We start from the raw sequence: 7,405 nt of genomic DNA on the forward strand, positions 1-7,405 counted from the left end.
CATGCCCCCACCTTTCCTTCTTATCCTGTCCCTCCTGTACAGCCTATAGCCCTTGGCATTCACCGCCCAGTCATGTGTTGAGTCCCACCACATTTCAGTGATCCCCACTATGTCCGGGCTGGTGTCAGCTAGCAGGAGGGTGAGTTCCTCCTGCTTGTTTCCCATACTATGAGCTTTTGTGTTGAGGCATTTGAGGCCTCCTGTGGATGTGTGCACTGACCCCCTAGTCCCAGCATTGCCCTGGTCCTTGTCACTTACCTGTTTATTCGTTTCGCTCGTTGGTCTGGGCTGGGCTGTAGTTGTGGGTGTTGCTTGGTCTGGCAGTCCGATGTTTCCTCCGCCCTCATCTTCCCCTTCCCCCAACGAGCCTAGTTTAAAGCCTGCCAGAGGAGGGCTTTGGTGATCGTGTTTGTATTATAATTTTTTTAAGTTACTTTATATAAGGAATAGAAAGTAGTAAACTTCCTAGTAATATTTTTGCTTGTTTTTTTGTTATGAGTTAAACCATTCAATGCAATAGAAACTCCAAGAGAAACAGAATTTTTTCCCCCTCAAAACTTAATTGATTATTTAACTTAAATTCTAGAAGGTGGAGGGTAAAGGTGGATGGAGAATATAGTTTGCAAAAGTGCCATGGATGTGCAAACTACTGCTGGGTTTGATTTTTTTACATTATCAAGCTAAATAAGCCTAATTATTTTATAAGAAGAATGAGATTTCTAGTATAGAAATACCTACTATGCAACATGTTTGCACTGCTCACTTAAAATATTTCAGTCTACTATCCAAAGCTTCTTTTAATGATCTCGGCATTGGTGAGGCCACAGCTGGATTACTGCATCCAGTTCTAGGTGCCGCACTTCAAGAAGGAAGTAAAGAAGCGTAAGAGAGTTCAGAGAAGAGCCAGTTGCATGATTAGAGGCCTGAAGAGCAAGCCATATGAGGAAAGGCTGACAGGAAAGTCCTGGGGGGATTTGGTGGCAGCTTACAAATATATTGGGGGGAGAGCATCAGGGGCTAGACAAAAAACTATTCACCAAAGTACCCCAAGGGAAAACTAGGAGCAATGGCCATAAACTCCTAGAAGAAGGTTTCAGACTGGATATAAAGAAAAACTTCTTCACAGCTTGCGTGATTTGGGAATATACTTCCAGCAGGGGGATGGTAGAGGCACCTACCTTGGAGATCTTCAAAAGGAGACTAGATATACACTGTGCTGGGGTTATATGACCCCAGCAGTCTTTCCTGCCCAGAGCAGGGGGGCTGGACTTGATGATCTCATGAGGTCCCTTCCAGCCCTAAACTGTGAATCTGTGTTTAGTTTAAATAATATTCTTTTTTTTGTTTTTAAAAGGTAAGGAAAAGAAAGCAATATGAAAGCCAAATACATCTTAAAATTAGTTTTGGAAATATACTTGTACCATAAAAAAAGACCAAGTAGATCACAGAACTATAGAAATTAGTGAAAAAGACCTATTATATCAACTGGTCCATATCTTCTGCCAGGGCACAATTGTTCCCTACAGTGCAAGCATAAATATTTGCTCTGATGATTATTATGAAGCAATAAGAAGCTAAAATCAGTAACATATGTAATATAAATAATATAACAGATTATTTATGAAAATATTGCATTTTATTTGCCATCTGCACACTGGTTTCTAATGTATTATGGGTGGTTGCTGTATATTTTTAATAAGTAACTTTAACAAAGAAAACTCATCCACAAGTTTGCAGCTTCCCCATTTTAATGTTTTTTTTTTAATTAAATATATTCATTAAAATGTAGTGCAATTGCTAGCAGAACTCTTAACTTAGACAGGCAGATTTAAATTAGCAAGTCGTGGAGGTAGAGGCAACAATGGAGAAAGATGGAAAGAAAGTAATAGGTATGTACATGTATTTCATTTAAATTGACGTACCTAGGACTGGGTTGATTTAAATGCCCAATTATACAGGTGTTTATGAGTTTTAATGTGGTCAAAACATGACACATCCAATTTAATTTAGTTCACTAGAGTATGCACCAACTTAAATTGAAAAAGTGTTATCCCAATCTAGGAAGGGGTTAACCTGATCTTTTAAAGGACTGTATGTAAGTTGCAGTGCTGTTCCAGGGCTGGGAAAACCTAATGCTCACTCCATCCTGGGGAGTACAGGGGGGAGGGCAGGGATGAGCTAATATCATCCCCTCCTCCACAGCTATCCACGCACAACCCTGACTGGGCTATTTTTGTCCCCCCAGTCTTCCCCTCACCCTAACCAAGCAACACCCCCATCCTTGCATATCCACCATGCAGGCCCATGTACCCCTCCAGCCAATACTTACTAACCACCCCTGAAGACCTGCCATCTCCCCACCCTGAGTTACTTACATCAGGCTCACCATGCAGCTTCTGGGGAGCAGTGAATGCCTTCACAAGCTGGTCCAAGCAGCAGCAAAAGGCTACACTTCTCATTCCCAGTCTAGATCTAGGTGGCCTAAAATAAGCTGCCTAGATCTAAAGTGGGTGTTCACACCCTAAAGCTGTAAAACCAGTGAGGGAAAAAAGGTTAAGAAATTGCCGTATGAGTAAATGAGGGGACAGAGGAGTGGAGCTGAAGTTGGAGAATAAGCAGAATTGGGACCGGACTGTTCACTTTAGCTCCTATCACAACCATTCCTTAGGCCCCTGCGTTACTGTGGCAATTCTGCTGTCTTCTTTAAGGGTTTGTCTTAATTTAATTTAAAGTCCACTCTTTATCACCAGCCTTCATCACCAGCTTCATCAAGACCCTCCCCTGGAAAGACAGCTCCATAGTTACTTTGAAATAGTCCAGACAATGCTTAAAAAAACTGTTGTGTGATACAAATTACCTCAACAACTACTTGGTGACATTAACTTTCTCTGGACCAGGAGAAACACAAAAACACAAAGTGGCAGGAAAAGATGATTTCAGGAGGACCAATCAGATGTCTCAGTCAGGCACAGATATGGTACTGGAATAGTAATTGTTTCATAGGAAAATGGTAGGTGTCCACGCTAGCTGTCTTGGATATGTAATAGCTTTTGATGCAAGTCATTAGGTTCTGCTACAGTGCTTTATGGACCTTGCATATGAAGGGCATGGAGCTGAATGAACTATGTAATAGAGGACCATGATGTGCAGTCCCTTCTCTTCCTTAAGAGCCCTGACCACAGTTATCTTGCAGTGATCAATCCAATTTGATCCCCTGTTTAGCTTATTTGTTAGGGCAATGGCAGAAACTGTAAGATGCTCTATAGTTGTGGTTGCATCAGCAATGACATCTAGATTTACATGTCTCAAATTACAGATGGTTAGTACTATTCCCAAGATCTTCCAGTCAGGCAGTGTGATGGAAGACAGGTTAAACTCTGATATTTCTTAATTAACTGTGTTCATGTTGTTATAATATTGTATGATTCAGTTTACCTCCCTAACCTGGGCACAGAGAAGGAGGGATTGACTGCCAAGGCTAGCTATATGCAAGGTGTACCTGTAGCAGCAGCAAAGTCTGAATGGCTTTGTTTACCTATCAGCAAACCCAACATCCATAAAGGTGGAGAGGAGGTAAGCATGACAATGGGAGAGCAAGCTGGAAACCATCAGCCTGACAGCTCCTGGCCTGAAGAATACTGGGGACTGAGAAGCAGGGAAGCTCTGGAGAACTAGAAACATGAAACGGCTGAGTGTCTTGGGGGGTGTGGAGCGAGGAGCATGAGGACTGGATTAGGAACAGAGGGACTTCTTAACCCTTTTGGAGGGGACAGAAAACTTCTGGCTGGCTGGCCTGTGCCCCAACAAATGCCGTCTGTTTGCTCCTTGAAACTGGGTTACACTGGCCGGGTCGAAACGAGACACTGACTGTGCAGTTGTTACTCAGCAGCAGTGTCCCTGAATGGCTTTTTGGTGACACTAACTGTGCAGTAGCTCATTACTACTTCACAGTATCTCATTACTACTGTGCAGTAGTATCACATCACATTTTATGCCACATGATGCTACTGCACAGTAGGAACAAGCTACTGCAAAGACAGCTTCTCATGTAGATGTGGCCACTGAGTTGCTCTAAGAGGAGATGAAGTCCCTTTCAGGAGTGAAATGGATGTGAGCTCCTTGAGTCAGGGCAACAGAGAGAAGGTGCTCGGGAAGACAAGGGACCACAAGGACAGAGTCTCAGAATGGGAAGGAGCTCAAACTTTTCCCGTGCTGTCTAGAAGCCACAACTGGGCTGGCTTCAAGGGGGTATTTTCAAAACCCAATCAAGGCTGCAGTAGTCCAAAGCAAGCACCCCCCTATAGGACACTCTGTGACAGAAAGAAGTTAATATTGAGTCAAAAAAAAAAAATCAATGGGCTCAAACTGGTTAAGCCAAAAACAATTTTTCAGTACTACGGGCTGAATAGGAGCCTGTCAGTCCCTTGTGTTAAAAGATGCCTTAAGCCGATCTCAGTAGCAAGACTGGCAATTGCACCAAGACTCATAAAAGAACAATCTTCAAAAGTAAACAGTTGGAGATAGGCAGTGTTTTCTTGAACTGTTAATGATCTTGCTTAACTTCCCACCCTCTAACTAGACCTGGCTTTTGAACTGTTACCTTTTATGTCCAGTTATATTAACTGTTAGTAAATGTGTGAGTACAAAGGCAAGTTAACACACATCCCGTACTCTTGTACCAAAACCAGCACCTCAGGACTCTCATGCATCTCAACCAACTTCAGTTGACACTAGAAGAAGCTCCACAGTTAAAACAGCTCTTCATATTTCTGATTTTGTAAGTATTGCAACATATTTCAAAACTGGGTAACTGACATCCTGCCACACTTTAGCTTATCTCATTCCTTGGAGTCTCAGAATAGCAGAGACTCCCTATGCCTGAAAAAGGGTGATTGCACCTAAAAGCTTGCTAAGAACTTTTTTCCAACTACTTAGTTGGTCTAATAAAAGATATTGGATCTACTCAAAGAAACTAGCCTGCCTAAAACTGGGTAACTACTTTGCATAGCTTTATTTAGCTTTGTATCTGAATAAACTAATGTCTCCTTAACCTGTAGTATGGAGTGTGACTATCTTCATCCTTCAGTTCAGTTCTGAAACTCTTTAGGTAAGTTTAAATAAATTAACTGACTTAACAATGGGTGTGTCTACAAGGACGTTTATTGTACAGTTGTGTAGTAAGTGTTGCATGTCTACACATGCACCCCCATTAGGCTGGAGTAGATTAATTAACTACACAACAAGATAGTACTTGTAAATACCAGAAGGAGATATATACAGTGTTTCAGGAATAAATGCAGTAAGTATAATTCCCATTGAACAATGTGAAAAAAATGGAAATGTCCCCCTTTTGGAAACTCTCTGTTACATTATGTTCTTAGAATTTATGTACTAAAAATAAAAAATGTGTGAGTAGACAAGTTACAAAGAGTAGTTTGACATCTACCATGGTGCTTCTCTTGATATGTAACACCAACAGAGACTTTGATTTTTGAAAAGCCTATGGACAGGGCATAGCTTATTCCTAGCCCATTAGTGTTTTCCAGTAAATGGGTCAATATGATATTTTAATTACCTTTACAAAGAAAAATCTATTTTCATATATTAAATTAATCTGCAACCCATAATTTTCTAAATGATCAGGGATCCCATGAGAACTGGTTACAGGGTTTTCCCCCACTCAATCCCCCTGTTAAAACATTGAATATTTTAATTAAAAGTAGTAATGTCTTTCTTGATATGTCTGACAGCTACATGATAATGTTTCCCTTTGGACTCCTTAGCCCTGGTGTAATTAGTAAAATAACTTCTTCCTAGCAATATTTACAAGACCTGTCAGAGAAACTTTCAGCATGAAAATCACAGAGACAGAAGAATAATCAATTAGTATTTGCTAGGAATGCTCCTTCCCCTTGGGTAGAATTTCAAAGCAGAATAATTATTCTATCACATATTAAATGCTATATTTATTAAATACACACATAATATTTGATTCATGAAGTAGCTTTGTTCCATTTAAGGAGAAAATTCACTGTGGATGTCATAACTAGCCATTACCAGTGTCACTTTGATTTGGTTTGTTCTTTAAACAAGAGCTAATAGCTTAAAACATGACAGCCAAAATTTATACAGTTTGGACATACATAAAATAGCAAACTAGGGGTGTTTATACATGTGTTTCAGGAGGTATTGGGGGCCGCTTTAATTAGAGCAGCTCTTGGAGCATCACGTGTATCAGCACGTTGGAGTGCTGGGTATCAGTGTCTACATGCTGAAAAATGGTGGCAGGGCGCTTTGAAATAAAGCTAATCAAACAAGCTTTAATTTAAAGTGCCCACTGCCATTTTTCAGCACAGAGACACTAATTCACATGACACTGGAGGCTTCTGAAGCATGTTAATTTCCTCCAACAAGCTCAATTAATCAAGTCTGCTCCAACATCCTGGAATTACAGCACATCAGAGCAGGCTTTCTGCACATGCATAGTAGCCCTAAATGAGTTGAAATGACCCCTATTTTTAATATATTTTAGAGTTCCAATTTTTCAATATAGGTTGTGTTATCTTCTCCCAATGAGCAAGGCAAAAACACTCCAAAAGCTCCAGGTCTGCATTATTATCTTTTCAGTGGGAAGGATCTACAGCCAGAAGGCCACTGTTCATTAAGAGGTCAACAGCCTTTACTGGACAGTATCTTCAAAAAGAACATACACTTTGATACCTGCAGGTAACAGCCTCATGTTTTCTTTTTTTTTTTACATATTCTGTATTTTGAATTTCTCTGTTCTTTTAGATAAGTTGTATATTTAAATTATACATTAAGTAAAAACTAATGATATTCTCTGTGAAATGAAGCAAGCAAACACAAACTGGTTTCTGATTTTACCTGAAAGACAGAAACTCAATAGACACGCAAGAGACGATCTGAGTACAGCAGAAGAAATTAAGCAGACAAGGTTCTTAGGGTAGATGTGATATTTTTATTAGACCAAATAAATAGTTGGAAATAAATTACAAGCTAGTAACCCTCTATGTTAAGAGGCTCAGAGAAGACAGAAGTGTGGCAGGTGGCAGTGCCAATTGCACATCTCCTGGAACAAATGCATGTTTTAAACCTGCTCACATTCTGTGCAACTTGGGTTTGTTGAACACATTATATCCTATCATTATAACCTTGAACAACTATAGAGGACCATTAACATTTGGCAGGAGTTGGTACACAGAATTATCTGTGATACTACAGTATTACCCCATTCCTAGAATTTAAAAACATAGAAATCCTAAATACTGCCAGGGAGAAAATGCCAGTTGATGTTAATTTATACAAAGGGCCAGCCATTGGGGGGCTGGAGTGCAAGCAGGGGATGGGACTGGCCAGAACAGCCATCAGGAGGTCTGGGGGAGTT

The 7,405-nt window shown here is 40.4% G+C and overlaps 1 protein-coding gene across 1 annotated transcript in view; it reads right to left on the reverse strand.

The window, feature by feature from the left end:
• Window positions 1-7,405, reverse strand: part of ZNF385D (zinc finger protein 385D) — a 267,695-nt gene that overhangs the window by 52,261 nt on the left and 208,029 nt on the right. The gene's annotated exons all lie outside the window — the stretch shown is intronic.

Source organism: Crocodylus porosus, unplaced genomic scaffold (assembly GCF_001723895.1).
Source record: "Crocodylus porosus isolate Cpor-Errol unplaced genomic scaffold, CroPor_comp1, whole genome shotgun sequence".
In the NCBI taxonomy this organism is placed as follows: domain Eukaryota; kingdom Metazoa; phylum Chordata; order Crocodylia; family Crocodylidae; genus Crocodylus; species Crocodylus porosus.